Below are 17,131 nucleotides of genomic sequence, written 5' to 3' on the forward strand. Positions count from 1 at the left end.
AGTTAATTAATAATTAATAGAAAATCACATATAAATGCGACCCTTTCGTCATCTCTATGCAAATAATCGAAGGTGTTTTCCCGTGATATATATATCATATAATTTTATATGTATAATCGCTTCAACATTACTGCCGAACAAGCAACTTGTACATCGGCATTCACACAGGAACCTCTTTGAGATTAGCTCTTGTTTGTAATATCTACGCGCTACGGTTTACTCAACACAGACACAAGGCAAATAAGCAATAGACGTTTTAAAACAGAGTAAATTCTATTCCTGTAACATGGCGACGTGCTCTCTTAGGTGAACGTTATATAGGATAAAACTAGTTTAAGCATTTAACAACACAATGTCCCAAAGTCAAAAACGCTTATATAGGACATTTTAGGGCCCCACCAAAAGAAAATGTCCGTATGGAAGGATCAATCCTATTGATATAAACACATTCTTATAAAATATTAGACAATATTTAAATGACCGTACATTGTAAATGGAAGATTTATTTTCATAAAAAACAATAATCTGTTAGTCATCAGCTTAAATACTATTACATTTCTTTAAGCAACAAAGGAATTTTACTGCTAAGAACCTATGAAATTTCGATCGAAGTAAATTCAAGATATATATATATATATATATATAAGATTCTCAAATCGGCCAGGCAACAAATCATCTGGAACAAATACGTATATGCGTATTTAAAAATCTGGATAGCTTATGTCAATGTGGTAGCGGCTCAACTAACCACCTTTTCAACTGCTGTATACTATACGCTGTCTTAATCTCTAACAATTATCTTTGTTTTCATTCAAGAGTATTAGATAACAAGCCATGCTTAAGGATGTATGTCAAAAACCAATATAACCGAACACATCCAAATAGAACTTCTGAGGGAGGTGACCTGCTTCAATTCATTTGACCTAACAGAAAAAACTGGAGATGTAGAAAGTCATATGTAAGCTAGCACAGTGCTTACAAAGCATGTAGCTTCCATTGCTAACGTATATGGCAATCGGCTATCTTCACCTATACGAAGTTGAGACATCCGAGTCCATTTAGAACTGCAACGATGCAAGTGAAGTTTGAGGATACGTCATTATAGCCTGTACTGAACGATTGACGCCCAGTTAACTACTTCTTTTTACAGTTTAGTTTTGATATCTATAGTTACGAAGCTCAGATCGAACGTTAGTCTTTAAATTAAACAATACACGCATACGCATATAGTCACAGAATTTATGGACATGCAGATACTATGTTACTTCTCCCGCCTTCAGCTACATTATGTTCAAAAATGGTATCACATTTTCCGTATTCATTTTGAGTTTTTTGGTCAGAAACAATATTTTTTCTAGTTGAATTTTATCTCTTTCTATTCATACCTACTACGAAGCAAGGTGTTAGCGAGCGAGCCGGTTCTCGAAGTGTTTGTATCGAGGATAATGTGGATACGACGCTGCTCCATTCATAGCACGTTATTTACGCTGGCAAAGCTCCTAAGCAAGATCTATCTATCAAAGGCAAAAGCTCGCCTATCAAAAGCATATAATACTGAACACTTCAAAGGTATGTAACAAATTGGTCAGATGTAATATGGGTACTTTGCGTTTTTCAAGCTACTATTATTTGAGGTCTATTATATCGTCGTTGTTCAATTTATATTAATTTTGAAATCTAAAAAATATTGTAAGAGATGCGAATACAAATCTGTGGGCTGAGTGTCTTTCTCAGCAATTGTTCACAGGGCGCTCTTGTCTAGAATCCATGGCTAGCTTAACAAATAGCCATATCACGACACGACAGATGCCTATATATTTCTGCCTACGTTGTACGGCTACCCAACCATTTGACAAAGCGGATTCATTTGTATAGATACACGCATATGAAACCGACGGCGTCGGCGGCGGCAGAAGTAGCAGCTGCAGTTCAGCCTGGAAGCAATCGGCAGGACTGAATCATACAGTGTATTATTCTAAATATAGATTTCTTAATGGACAATGATCTATAATCTACTCATATACTCCTATGGATCAATTTCTGGTTGAATATCTACACTAAGAATTTTTATTTCGATAATATAAAGTATATTGGCCCTTTTATGATATTAGAGACTACAGTTGACAAGGGCCACAGTTTCATAGGCAAAAACTATAGCTGTGTTTTGGCTTCAGTTTCGCTCTTATAACAAGTAGAGTGCACCTTCCTGAAGGCCAGTTATTTCCTCCAAAATGTTCATGCATAGCTACTGGAAGCTTGGTTACGGTTAGGATCTTAGGTTTAGGTTCACCGTACAGAATTGATACGGTCAACACAGTCATCTCTATTTTTCAGTTCACAACTATTTTTCTCGCATTTCTGGCATACCTGGCAGAAGAACAGTGATTTTTGAGCTTCGATGAATACGTTACTGTCTTTCTCTTCTAACTCACCTAAAATCCAGCTTTTGTAATATAAACCTACACTAGAGCCTGTTAATAGGTAGCCCTTACAAAGGCACACAGAGCCTGTCTAATGCGTCGAGTTTTGCAAAGGCAGAAAATTGATGTCTTAAGAACATTACATTTCCTGCACCATCAACCGCGTTTGTGCCACAGAATGGGTCTACAGGCAGTTTATTATTAATAATTAGTTAATTATAGTGCTATTTAATAATCTTGCACGGATTAACAGAAGGCTTACATAAGAAATACGCTTCTAATTTGTTGTTGGCGTCTCGTTTTTATATCTTTATTGCTTTTCAAGCTATCGTGATTTGCGCTATATATGTAGATAAGAGACTCTTGAAAAAAGGTTTTCACTTTAATATAAGGGATAAGCTAATTTTTGAAGACTTGGTATTGAGATGTGTTCCTCCCAACACAAGCCAAGATGGCTGAGTGTTCTGTAAACAATTTTCGTTACACCAGGTAATATATGTAAGCAAGTCACAAAAAGCGCTAGTTAACTTCGTTGTCGGAACAGGCGTCTATTTATACTACGCAAAGGTATAAAGACGGACTGTTGACAATTGAATGGCTTGAATGACTTTTAATACGTCAACATCACTTGATCAATTATTATGATTAGGAAACACATTAACTTAAGTAAAAAAAGTTCGCCAATAGATTGGCTGTGCTTTAATACACGTATTGAGGTGCAAGCAAAGTATGCATGTTCAGAGGCAGGCCTCGAACAACTTTACCCCGAGGCCCTTATTTCGCGAATGCTTGAAACTTTGTGGAACAGCTGTACGAACCTATAGCTCATCACTTCTTAAGAGGCGTTACCTTTTTTTTTTCTCTATGAAATGGATCGAAGCTAAGGTTTAGCATCGCCTATAGTTACCGAAATCTCATTTGTTCAAGTTAGGCCGTACTGTTTAAGAACTGTCTCGGAAGTCAACCTGTTTTACCGGCACGTACTTCCTTAAACCTAATCGTGTCTAGACGCTATTTAACGACAAGTCCATTACGTTACATTTGCATGTGTGTTCTACGGTTAAGACAAGGGCACAGTGTAGTAGCCAACAATGGCACTTGTATCCGCATGTATCAACCAGGAATGACTACTTTTCAGTTTAATATAATACACCTTAATATGGCGACTGTCGGTTGCGATCCCGATGAACGAAGTTAATTAAGCGCTATTATCCTATTTTGAAGTTTTCCAACCAGTGAAATCAGCGAAGCTGACAACTAATTAGTGTTGTATTGCGAAACCGTCTTTAGTCGTGGTTTTCCCTTGTGATTCGCTCCTACGGAGGTTTGAGTGGTTTCTAAAAAAAGAAATATTGCATAGTCTCTTTTATTGCTCTGTTCGCCGCGCTGTCAAGGCTCGTCTGAGATATATTACGCTTTCAAGGGATTACACCATTTCTACGCAGACAGAAGCCAAGTCCTTAAAGCGCTGGCTATTCGGTAACCCAAAAAGTCTTCAACTCTCGACAAAGAGGCCTGTATTCTTAAAATATCCGCTACAAGACAAGCTATATGATGTTCTTAGCCATGTGGGCGTAATAGAATTATTACCATTATGAGAACGCGTTTTCGTCGCTCTTGTAAGCTCATTGTTAACTGTTAATGCACCTCCGTCGATTTTCGGATATATAATAATAGTGTATTAAATGCTGGTTCGATAAAATACTCCGCGGTGCGACTTTTTTATAAAGCAGATTTGTCTGTATTTATAATGAAAAAATAATTCTAGATTGTACTTGTTGTCGTAACTATTCTCTCATTTAGCTGGGCCACTTCAGTCCGTCCTTTCGATAGACATGAACCGGATGGTGACTCAGCTAGTCAATAATTAGGTGTCGAGTATTATGAGAAAAAATGATATAACCAAGTCACCAGCTATTCAGTCCTATTTTTCGTTACAGCCTATCATAGGATAGTCTTATTTCTTTTTTTTTTTTATTAACCTACAGCAACTAGAAGCACGGTCATACTGCTTTTACTTACCAGCGACAGTCCTCTTTGGCAACGGCATAGATGGATGAGAGAAAGTTAGGTATCTGGCAATGCTCGGAGGCCCTGGTGTGGAAGGCACGTTTCCTCCCATCGAAACATGTAGAATCAGCGACGGTGTCGCTAAGGCAAGTGCCTTTCCAGTTGAAAAACGACCAAACAACGACAAATTTATTCCCAGCTGAGAAGAAAAAGAACGCTAAACGGGCATGAAGCATGCGGTGGCCTAATACAACGTAGCGTTGATCCTTTTATAGCTCATCTAGGTAGTATAGATGTTTTATGTTTGCCTCCCAGGGCGATGATCATGCTAACGAAAATTTAATTTGATAATAATTAAGGGACCCGTGGGTGAGCACTGATTGGTAATCGGAAATACGAACATGCTAGATACAGAAACGTCGTGAGTTTTCTTTAGCGGTGCAAGGCAGTCGGGGACTAAACCGGGTTATCTGTTTTGTATAGGGGTAGTATATTCTACATAATCCGTGTAGGTATTTATTTGAGCATGTAATATATATGATAGAAGTCATCGAAATCGCGATTAGTGAGCAGTCCACGCGTTTATCTAGCTAAAGAACATATACTTATCTTGTTTCGGTGCAAACAGCGTACTTCTAGTGCTTCTAGACATGAACGCGTTTAATCGCTAGTGAGTTACCTTTGGGAAGTTCCAACTGTGTAGCACTATACTATCGCAGATGCGTTGCAGGGCTTTTAGCAGAGGAAGTTAAACCTTACACTGACTGGCATTGGCTTATTTTTTATTATTTGCAAAATCTATTTCTACGGGTCTGTTCGGCTTCGAATCGGTTTATTCTGATCCTCAATCAAAAGTCGAATAGCATATTGATATGCGCATGGAAAGCAGATCTGCCGGCAGAGCTTTACCCGAAGAGAAGTAGAAGAGGATCGATCTACATAACCAGCAGTCCTTTGCTTATAGTCTGGTGAATTGTCATGGACCTGTTAGGGTAGATGTAGTTTCGATACGTTTCCATTCGCATACATTTATCAATTAGACAATTAAAATGATAAAAAATTGGCTTCCCTCAACGACCCAGCGACGTATACAGTATTATTATTACTATCAAGTATATATATATATATATATATATATATATATATATATAGATATCAAGGCTGGCTATTGATTGGCCTCGTTCGCTTTGCAGCACTCAGAATAAACGCACGTTTCATCTCTTCTGCTGCCAGTTGATCAGTTAATGCTACAACAATGCTTCTATTTCACTGAGCATCTATATTAGGAAACAAAAACGAATAGGTACAATAATGATGGACGAATTAAGTAAACACTAGAATACCTGCACAATCACGCGGCCGCGGTTCAGTTGGAACACAGGACTTCCCTTTTCGTCGGATGATTCATCCAGCTTCTTCCTTTACAGTCTATGTGGTCAAGGACTGAGTGAAAAAGCCCTACGCTTATTCGACATCCGACCCTTTGAGAAATAACTTTATTATATTTACTTAATTTATAGTAGGCAAGTAACATAAATGGATATACCTCTCGAGTAACCGTTCGTTCGTGATTGAAGGAGCTTTAGGCATGATTGTACCCAGAGTTATGTACTTACTATACGTACCTTTGAGCAATATTCTATCATTTTTTATATACACATCTAATATACATTTGTTTTGTAATTATTTATTCCTTAATCAGTGCACGTGTCGTTAACTACTACCAGCTCACAGTCACAGCCTTCGTGACGAAACTACTTATCTGTGCCAGCAAGCAATAGGTTGTCTTTGTCGCAGCCGAAATCCGTAGCGTAGCATATATGTGGTTTGTTGTACCCGATCCTAGTTATGTTAGCAGTATCAACCTCTGAGAGTTTTCAGTATCCCCACTTTGAGTAGAAGGTGGTCGTTTGTTTGCTTGCTGCCACTTTACTATTGTGAGGCTATTTTTCCTGTTTCGTAAGAGATGGCATGGCACGGTCGCTATCACTCTAAATAATTTACAAACGTTTAGTTGCCTGCATTTAGGTAGATGACAGTCTGCAGTTGTTATGTGTCTGAACGTATTGCAAGCCCTTAATGCAGTTCATTTGTAAATTTATTTTTTTAGCTTAGTAAATGCTTTACCAGATAAGTCTCTGGGCTGCATCAGCACGAAACATGTTCCTATTAACTCTCTATGCAATACGCTCGGTTTAATAGTAATTAGGCACATTACCTTAGCAGCATTGGCTGCCTCTGGACAGGTGCGAACCTGAGCCCGTCCATGCGATACGTAGTGGGTGTTTCTCAAACATATGTTTTAATTACGAACTACAAATATGGTGTTTTCGATCGATATCAATGCTCATTTTCAAGGTACAAAACTAATCTTAATCATTAATTTTTTTCATTGATTAGTACCACCAGTGGATCGTTTGCGGGGTTTATTCTTAGTATGTAGTAGGCACCGTTTCTTTGTCCCTTGCTTGTTCTATTATCTTTACTGGCTTATTATGAAATGCTTTAGGTGTTTGTGAAAAGGCGTATAACAAACTGAATAAACGAGCGCACAGAAAGTCCCGCTCTGAAACCTAATTTGCTGTCTTCAATGGAGATGTCTTCGGTTAATTGTCGCTGCAGAAACCTGGCTCCAATAACCAATCGTTTTAACTTTGTTCTTTTTCAGAGCAGCTCAGATGATGTCTGAGAAAGCCACTGGCAAGAATATTACGCTAAAGTTTATTCTCGGTCTTTGTGTAATTGCAAATTTTTATTAGCTAAACACTAATCCTTTTGTTTTTTCTTAGCATTTGTGTTAGACATGTCAATGTGGCAATTGACTCTACATGGTTGTGCAGTGTTAACCTGTTCGCCTGTGCAACTTGGCGACACGTGAAGCGGTTCGGGTTTAAAATCTTTCGCGGACCTAGTTTCCTTCGTATTGAAAATCAGCCCTTTAAAGCAGTGTTTACCGGTAGTCCCGGACGTAAAACTCGAAGCGTTTAGATCCAGCGATTAGCGTTCTTGCAAGGGTCTATGAGCTTCCACACTTGCAATTTTTCCAATCAAATCAAGTACGTGACACATAATTTCACTTTAATGTCAGCTAATGCCACTGTTTTAATACCGTTTCGGACACCTTTTCAGTTTCGCTATCCTAAGCAGTATTTTTCATTGAAACTGTCACTATTATGCCTGCTGGGTTTCGGGGTCGTGTTGTTTCCTAGTTTTCGTTCATTTTCGTCTACGTGGTGGATTGTCAATTTTTCGATTAAGTTTGGTAGCTTCGGATCCTTGTTTTAGAAGATCAAAACGCTCTTCGATCTGTCGTTATTGACGGCAGCCATATTTGGTATCTGCATGTATGCCTTCAAACACAATAGAAATTTCGCTGGTCGAAAGCGGGTGTAGTGGACAAAGCCACTGCATCGTGTCCAACGGTTGAATCATGTACAACAAACATTTATTGATAGTCAGGAAAGTCATAGGCTTTCTCGTCTATTCTGGTCAAGTACTGTAGACGCGTTTATAATTCGTATCAGATTTTTTAGCTTACTGCCACTGCTGCTAGGATGCCGCTATGACTGCAATGACAAATCAATAGTTGATTACACCCCGACATTTCCCGAGAGCGATCATTCGCCCAGTCGGTAAATAGCAAAACGTCAACGGGATACATAGTTCACATATCAGGGGCTGGCATGGTTCAGGTGTCTAGTGAGCATTTTTTTTTGAGTACATTACCACAGTAACAAGAAGGGTTCGGTTTAAATATTGGCGTTGGCGAATAAAAATTGTTAACAGCAGTTTATTGTCACGAGCCAATAAGACGCCATAGATTATTACCACAAACACAATAAATTAGGTTAGTAGCTGTTCGTAGGGTTACGACGCTGTTTTGTAGGTCCAGAAACACTCAGGTAAATTCAGCAAGAGCTACTTTGGTTACCCTTTGGCGGATTATCGAGCAGGTGATTCCGGGAACGGATTCTCACGGAAGGAATAGCCAAAACGTTAAAGAAATAAAAGCCACACCAAATCCGGCAGCAACTGAAATGGCTCGTTCTTTATAACTAATTCGTAGCCTTCAACAAAGTTTGTCTTCGGACGGCCTCCACCAAAATATCAGTTTTTGGCTTTCATTATCGTTAGGGGATCTATTAGTGTAGATTTTTCGAGCCGACGCATACGGAGTTACCAGAAATTGAAAGCATGAAGACCCTCAGCAAACCTTTTACCTCCCTCTTCCCAGACCCATCTTGCAGCCAATCAAGCGAAAGATGAATCTCTGCATTATCTATTCGGGTAATGCGACTGCAGACATAGGTGACGATGGCAAGAAAAACTCACAGCCACCAAGGTCCTGTAGGACACGGCGTGTGTTGTAAGCGTAATGGGGTCCCTTTATAACTTGTGGACGCCAACGAACCCTTAAGCAATCTGCTATTCAGACATCTGAGATCAATATGGCTCATCGTATAAGTGCTGAATCTAGTGAAGGACATAACGAACGCTTACCGAACACCTTCACTACATTCACATTTGATGTCTGCTGCCGACGAGTTTCGGTTCCCTGAAAACCTTATGCATTAGATTCGTAGAGTGCGTACATACGATTTTCTTGGCAAACATTTATATGCCTTTATTTTCATTAGAGAGATAAGTACCGCTATTGATGTCAATAATTAGACCGAACGAATTTTTTATTTGGTGCAGATTACCAAAGCATTGCACAATACAAATGATGCTTGACAGACTTGATTGTGTAGGCAATAGATATCCTTTTACAAGCTTCAACTCATTAGTAGGCAGCGCAGTAACTCCCGTGTGTGACGCGTCGCTTTTCCACTTTCGACCTATACTGAAACAGGCCAAGAGAGTATCCTTTCTTTGCTAGTTACGACGTATATATTTGAAGCTATAAAAATAAAAAAAACAGATTTTTTTTTTGCTTTCACCAATAAACAGTTCGTCCGTTATGCTACTAACTCGAATAAACTTTAGTTTTCTCACAGAAATGGTCGAATTTGGCACATCTAATGCCATGTCCGCTTCAAAAATTTATTAGCACGACTTTGTGAAGGAATTGAAAAACCCCAACGGAGTGACAGGGTCAGCTGTTTCTCTATTTTCAAACGGGCTTCGAAAGCTTAAACGTGGATTAGTCTATATTTGAGCCAATAAATCCATCCAACAACAAGTTGACGTGAAGACATTTGAACAGAGCGGATTGTGAGCAAATCTGTTTAGTTTACATATGTGCATATATTTGCCATAGTCGTATCATGTTAGTACAGATAGATAACATATCTTGTATAGATAAACACGTCCTCAGTGTGTTCCAGATCGAACGCCCGCATCAGATACTTCCAAACAGTGTAACCCTTCGATCAATACTATAGGGTTCCACATCAACATAGGTGTGTGAACACGAGCAGCGTTAATTACTTCTAAATCCCTATACCCTTTTACGGATGTAGTCCAATGATCCGCCAGTTCTTTGAACAATAAGGTTATTGTACGAAAATTATATTTCGAATGCAAAAGTAAATATCATTCATGCGGAACAAACTAGATTCGGGAGACAGATTATATTCATACAAAATTCATGGTTTTTCTGTTAAAAGTCTGTGCGTATCCTTCAAACTCGTTATGTAACTCTCCTACTTCTTATCAATGAATAGTTCCGACAGCGGGTTCCACGAAAACTGCTGTAAATATCATTGTCTGTCGTTTCAACTATGACCACATCGACTGCTTTCATGTTTTCCCGGAACCGCCGCATGGGCGGCTATTCCTTCGACTGTTAGTGGTTCGGCTGCCTGAGCTGGGCTTTCAGCCTCAGCGTAGACAAATTATTCTAGTATTTATTAAATGATCGACATCTTCACGACCTCTTTCGTACTTCTAACTTGGCTCGCTAAACCACTGTCTTTGTTCAACTAGCTGGAAGTTCATCAGCCACCGTTTCGAACAGTGACATACTGGCCAGGCATTGAAAACCTTAACTAATGTGTAGATGACCTAACGTTAAGCACAATGTCATCGGGGTTACATAATCACTTGAAGACAATATTTTGTCAATAACGTGTCGTCGAACGTAACGCAGTCGAATAGGGAAACTTGTCATATAGCTATATGGATATATCGCTCAATGTTACTGTGTTTCCAAACCATTCTTACCATATTTGGAGAAATTAAATGTGACCTATATGACATATATAGGTCACATTTGATTTCTCTTAATACTTAATTATTTCAATTGGTACTTCTTTTTTTCGACAACTGGTAGCTATATAGCGTAAAAACTCAAAGGCGCCGTCCTTCGTTTACCTGTAATTAAGACGAAAAAGCGACAAACTAGCTGTATCAATAAAATAAAATCAAACGATTTGATTGAGTACAAAAGGAAAACCTTGAATGGTGGCTTCATTCAAGTCTACAACGCTTACTAAATGAGGATTAAATGTTTCCAGGGTATACGCTCAATTCTCTCGGGTTCTGTGACCGCGCAAACGTCTCGCAATGGTTCACTTTGGAAATAGTATAAGGTATTGTTGTAACTAGGGCTACGCGATAGGTTGATGTAACCATATATATTAGCAAGCACTATTCGGTATTTTTTTTATCGCTAAAAAAGAAACATAAACTAAACCTTGTTTAGTTATCTAGTAAAGAAATTAGGCTTAACAGCCGGTTATTAGCTAATGAAAAGGGTGGTCTTTTTCCATTAGAATTAAGAACGTGTTCAGGGTTCGTTTAGGTAAACTAAACAAAAATCAGCGCAAGTCAATGAGTGAGTCTTCTGCCGAACTTGTAAAAGCGTAATTTGCTCAGGGTCATAATCGATCATCAAATACACTGCGCATGAAATAGTACAACAGAAATGCCGAACGTATATGTGTGAATACAAACGAGTGGAAAAACCCACGTGATCCATTTACAATCATTTATATATCGCGGCATTGGCCTGGTCAGTAAAGGAGCACCGTTTTCGGTGGCGTCGTCATGCGACCGAATAGTTGGTCCGGTTCGACCGACTAGTTGTGCTTCTATCCTAATGAAACATGATGATTGAAAACGAAACTAGATCGATCAAAAACGAAAGTTCTTACCGTAGTCGGTAGGACAGATTAATCGGTCCTACGATCACGACGAACAATGTCGCTTCATATGGCGATGCCAAACAATGCCCCATCAAGGTGAGCATTGCCAGTAGGGAACTTCGTGAGTACATCCTACCGTCTACACCTCCTGTTACATTCTAATAATATTTAACACACAGTTCATAAGCCCTCCAAATAATGTTATATAGGTGCTAAATAATACCGAAAAGAGCCGCTTTTCGATGCATATCCTATAGAATTGCCACCGTCCTTTCCAACATGTCGCTGACATGCAGCGACGCGGCAATCTCTCGCTGAGCACTGTCCGCTGGTGCCGTTGACGATTTGATAAAATTCGATATCTGTCCCTCATCTTGTGCTGCTCATTAGCATTACCACAGTCGTCCTATCGTCGCCATGTCATCAACCCATACGATGATCTGCTTGACTAGTGACCGCGAATGTCATAGGAACAGCTTACATGATAATCACCATGACATTACCATTTGTCCTTATTATAGTGCTTCGTTGTTTCAACTAGCAATTTCGATACACTGAGCTCTTCGATAAAAACCAGCGAACACAAAGGTGATGATTGATTTTAATCAATGCCAGAGTGATCAGTGCTCTTATTGTTACTGTTTTCGTCAGTGAATTGTTGTCTGCTAGCAATGGTCGTTGACGCAATTTGGAACTTCTGCAAATCATATTTCATTTTGCCTAATATTAGGTTCATAAATAGGCGTACAAAGAAAAATGCAGAAAAAGGCTAGCTTTAGGAGGTCGTCGAGAGTAGCCGCAGAGTGTAAGTTTTCTATCGAACTGCATACACGCATGTATACATACATGGTGTAATATAGTTACATTTGATCCCGTATTGATATTAACTATGATAGAAGTTGGTTTTGAGATTTTGCCGGGCTCGTTGTTTTAAAATAAACCACTCTTGTTTATCTTGTCTGAGTGTACGTAGTCGATTAGGTCTTTTTTCAGGCTTTCTTTTTCCCTAAATGGGTATACCATTCTTCGTTCGAGTCCATGAATATTGTGGATAAAGTTTTTTCGATTAAAATATTATGTATACATGATTCTACAGTAGACTATCCGTATATTATGACACGCCACATTAAGGCTTTTTATATCCCTTACTTATGCTGTAGACAGTTGCACCCTTGCAAGTCCTAGGGGACGTTAAGATAATGATTGTTTGTTGCAGACGTGTAGGAATTAGCAGCGTCAGCCCTAATATAACATTGTCGAGTGCAAGCATACTGCAATCGCTGCTATTGCTCAACGTATATCTTAAAGAATACGTATTTTCTTACTTATACCTACTGAACATGAAAGTCTGAAAGAACAACTTATAAGATGACTAGTTCGGGTTACAGTGCATGCTTTGCGGTATATTTCCGTGTCTTTTAGGCCCTATCAGCTAGTAGCTGAAGCTCCAGTAACAACTATGGCTGATGGTTGATGTTTCTGTTCGAAAATGCCTCAAACGGCTTCGGTCGCAATGAACTTCGATGAAAGCAAATAATAAGGCAGTAAGAGACCTTTGCTACGGCAGTAAAGCGACCAACACATGCGCGCCGACAGACAGAATTAACATGACGGATGTTATTCGTCACGGATTCTGTTGCCTCTGCGCAATGTTACAATATCGCTGTTATTATGGCAAGTTCAGATAGATATGGCCATCATCAGAACGGCGCGGTACACAGCAGATGAATAGTAAGTGACAGAAATGCAAGTTATTATTTAGCTTATAACGAGCCCTTTGGCAGGACAATGTGGCGGCTGTTCGATAGGTGGCGCTATTTTGCCTATATATCTATTTTTAAAAATATCATAGTAGTCAAAGAAATGGAAGGATAGCAAAATTTGGAGGGTTCAAAAAATTCGACTGATCGGCATCACATTGTATAGTCGCCTATTTATATAATATGTAATATATGGGACAGAATAAAAAGTTGGAATCTCTGATTGCTATTTAGTTCCCTAGGTTTAGAAATCCTCGAATTCAGGCGTATTACTGAAAAAATATATGTATTTTGAAATCGTGACCTAAACATCCTCGTGGGTTAAGAGAGCAAGGTTTTTAAGTTCATGTTTGCAGTTTATGTTAAAATTAAAGCTGTTTGGTTGTCAAACACCTAAATTTGGAAGAACGGAGAGGAATGAAACGCGTTGCTGGGGACACGTTAAGTTGCAGTTAAGACAGGACGGTGAACAAGGCAAAAAGTTACCCCTATTGCAAACACGATTACGCGGATTACAGAAGATTGCACATAGACGCTATGTTTTTTCATTCAGTTGATTGGACAGTGGCAAAATATCTACCCACGAAACTAAAAGACGTACAAATCTTAAATTTGGGTTTTGGGAAAGAAAGGCATGCCTCGTCTTAGAGGCGGGTCGCCCCTGCAATAACCCTAACGCAATTTCCGACGTAAAATGCGAAACATTTAGTAGTCACGTTTCTTCAAGGTGCTTATTCGAAAGTGACCATATACTATACAGCTTTTTCTATAGGTGTAGATAAAATTTTATTGCTAGTACGTCAATAAAAGCAAGAGACTATTTCCGTCGGTGTATCAGTAAACAAATTTCCTTGTCAACCTATTGCCCTTGTCATTATTTAGTAGATTAAACATAGCTGATTTAGCTGTTCTGTTGCCTTTGCTTCTCTCCCTTGTTCGTTGGCGACTGTTTAATGGCATCCACACAAAATAGAAAGAGAACTCCGCTGCTGTCATACAATTGACCGGCTGAGAACGATTGGTCTTTTATGTGCTCTTAAAATAGCTAAACATATATGAATGCACTATAGATGATCTGATCAGCTTGAAAATTTGTGAGCTTTGTTTATCGACCAACTGGTCAGATATATCGGCGATTTAAAGCACTCTTTTTTGACTGACGCATAAGCAGAAATGTTACGCAACAAATATCACTTGCGTTTGGCTGCCAACAGCATTCGAGGACGTTGACATCGGTATGTACATAGCAGCAGAAATAGGCCAAACCTGTAGGATGGCCAGAAAAGACAAGGTAAACCAACTAGTCTTACGTGGCCGGTTTGCTGATTGGTTTAGCCTGAGATGCCTGCTGATCGCAAATTAAGTAAAAACTCATGTTGTTGATGTTCCATATAGCCAAGCCACTAAACGCTGTAGCCTTCGGAACGGCTGCTGAAACTACGTCATCTTGTTTAAAATAGAAATATTTACACAACGAATTCACTTGGCCACCACTAAGTTACTGTTAGCTAGATGTCGAGTGATTTAGGGACGGTAAAAAAAGGAGAAAAAAAATGTACGCATCGTTTTACGGCTGAACACGCACAGAGACAAAAACGAATCAGACGATACAAGCAATACGAAAAGAGACAACGTTTTCACGTTTAACCTGTTTCCATTAGCCCACTACGCAGCTGGACTACGACAACGATGATGATTGTGATCACTAGTAGGCAGAACTAGCTATGCGCTCATGTAGACATTTCATCGATCTATTAGTAATCTTATCAATGTATGTTATAGAGAGATCTGCCTCACAGTCACAACAGTGAGGAGCTACTTCGACATCTTTACAATGTACCACTGATATAGAGATTCTGTTCATATGACTTTTCATCTTAAGAGCCGGTACATCTATTAAACTATACGCCGTCAACATTAACCTAATAGGTGTGCGGGACACGTATGCATTGGAAATACGATTTAGAAACAACCTAACAAAACAAGCTAATTAACCGAATTTATACGGATCATGTTATTCAGTATCAACTGCTCGTGTTCATGCTCGCCGACCTTCAGTAGTGACTTCGACCGATTTGTACAATAGAATTTCGTTTTTAAGAACTTCTTTCGGTTGTGTTCGAAGACGTCCTATTGATTTGAACTTCGGACGGACTAAAGTCTACGGATGAATAAGAAATCGTTCATAAATTATAAGAAGCTAGTATGTGTCTGCGAATAGTACCATACACGCCGATACAGAGCAAGTGTACAGCGCTGGTCGATCATACGTTTGGACCATTTTAGAGAGTAGGATATGAAGAGTCCGTTATATGAAGGAGGCGAAGAAAATTTCATTAATGTGCCTATAGATATAGTTTGATTTTTGACGATAAGACTGCGCCGAGTTAAATTTTTGATCTATCGCACTGAACAAACATGTCTACCCCACCAAAACAGCTAGTAAGTATTACCTAACTTTTAATTACAAAGGAACACATTTGAAATGATCAGCGACAGCACTAAAAAAGATTGTTCTTAATTTTTTCTTGTCGCTGATGTCTGCGAGGGTTTGTAAACGCGCTGTGCATGGGTGTGAGTTTGAGTTTTTTAAGAACATTGATTGCTGATAACAATGCATAAATATAATCCTCCATTATTTCTAGGTCTCGTACCTCCACTCTAATTAGACCTCTGCAGCAAATGGATCGAATGTCTAGCACATTTAATTTAAATGTTCCGATAAAGCCTGCGATTCTTCGAACTTTATTATTAAAGTTTTTTTTTCTTTTAATTTATTATTATTTATTTATTATTAGAGTTTTTGTCTTGAACTTTTACTAGAGGATTTCTATCTTCATTCCAGAAAAGCCAACTCCCTGCTTAGTTCAGTCGAAGGTACAGTTAACGACCGTCGACTGAAAATCCTAAATTCTGAAAATGTTTAATATGCAGTTCGTGTTATAAAAGAAAAAAAAAATAAATTCTAACCGTTTTCTCTAATTATGTGTATTATTGGTGACCTCTACTAGCTATCAACTAACGAGGGTAGATTGCATTTAAAAATCATACCTAGCTACTTTCGTGGGCTAATTATCTGAAATATTTGGAACAATATGAGTCTTGTTCTTATGTATTTTTGGCAGACAATTAATAATTTTGAATCAGGTTAGGAGCGGCATAAGAGAAGAGCTGTTAGAACATCGTTAAAAATGGGAAGCCGGCTCGCCCAATTCTCTTCCTGCACATTGTTGAACTATAAATATACTTCTAAGATCAATCCTTCTTCGTCATTACGGACAAAAGAAATAATAATAAGTCAATAATTGACTCCTGTGAATCGCCCTTTAATTACCTATACAAGCTATAAGAACCGTTCTGAATTTGGTTCTTATGGACCATTTTCCGTTTATGAACTCTGCCTAATCCATCCACCTGGGACTACCCAGGGCAACCAATTTTGTGATTTTCTTAAGTTTTCGAAAAATATCGTTTAACAACAGATCTAAGGACGCTATCTGTTGACCCGATCCATTTTACCCACAGTATTTGAAAGAAAGTTCGTCTGCGTCCCCCAACACCTAAAGGGGAAAACTATCGAAACCACGCTGTAAAATATGACTAAATGTGTCAATAAAGAGCCGCAATCGTGTAATTACACGATTTAATGCGACGAGGAGATCAAAGTTTGTACCTAATAATAATAATAATAATAAAAATAAAGGTAAGTTAACTTTTTTCCTTGCATCCCCTATCTTATTCAGCCTATTTCAACTTTCCCCATAAGCCATCTACTCTGTCCAGCCTTTCGCTATGTTGATGTCAATGCTTCCAGCGTGAAGACAATGGTCAATGATTTATTTTCACTCTATAT

At 38.8% G+C, this 17,131-nt stretch overlaps 1 protein-coding gene across 8 annotated transcripts in view; it reads left to right on the forward strand.

The window, feature by feature from the left end:
* The window catches only part of LOC111247580 (glycoprotein-N-acetylgalactosamine 3-beta-galactosyltransferase 1-like), a 35,818-nt gene that overhangs the window by 1,940 nt on the left and 16,747 nt on the right, over positions 1 to 17,131 (forward strand). For 2 of the 8 annotated variants that reach the window (XM_086977206.1, XM_086977207.1), the window contains exon 2: positions 10,889 to 10,963. The exons of the other annotated variants lie outside the window; for them this stretch is intronic. The gene's annotated coding sequence lies outside the window, so the exon portion shown is untranslated. The remainder of the gene's footprint in view (positions 1 to 10,888; positions 10,964 to 17,131) is intronic. 8 annotated transcript variants of the gene reach the window in all.

Source organism: Varroa destructor, unplaced genomic scaffold (genome assembly GCF_002443255.2).
Source record: "Varroa destructor unplaced genomic scaffold, Vdes_3.0 BEIS01000001.1, whole genome shotgun sequence".
In the NCBI taxonomy this organism is placed as follows: Eukaryota; Metazoa; Arthropoda; class Arachnida; order Mesostigmata; family Varroidae; genus Varroa; species Varroa destructor.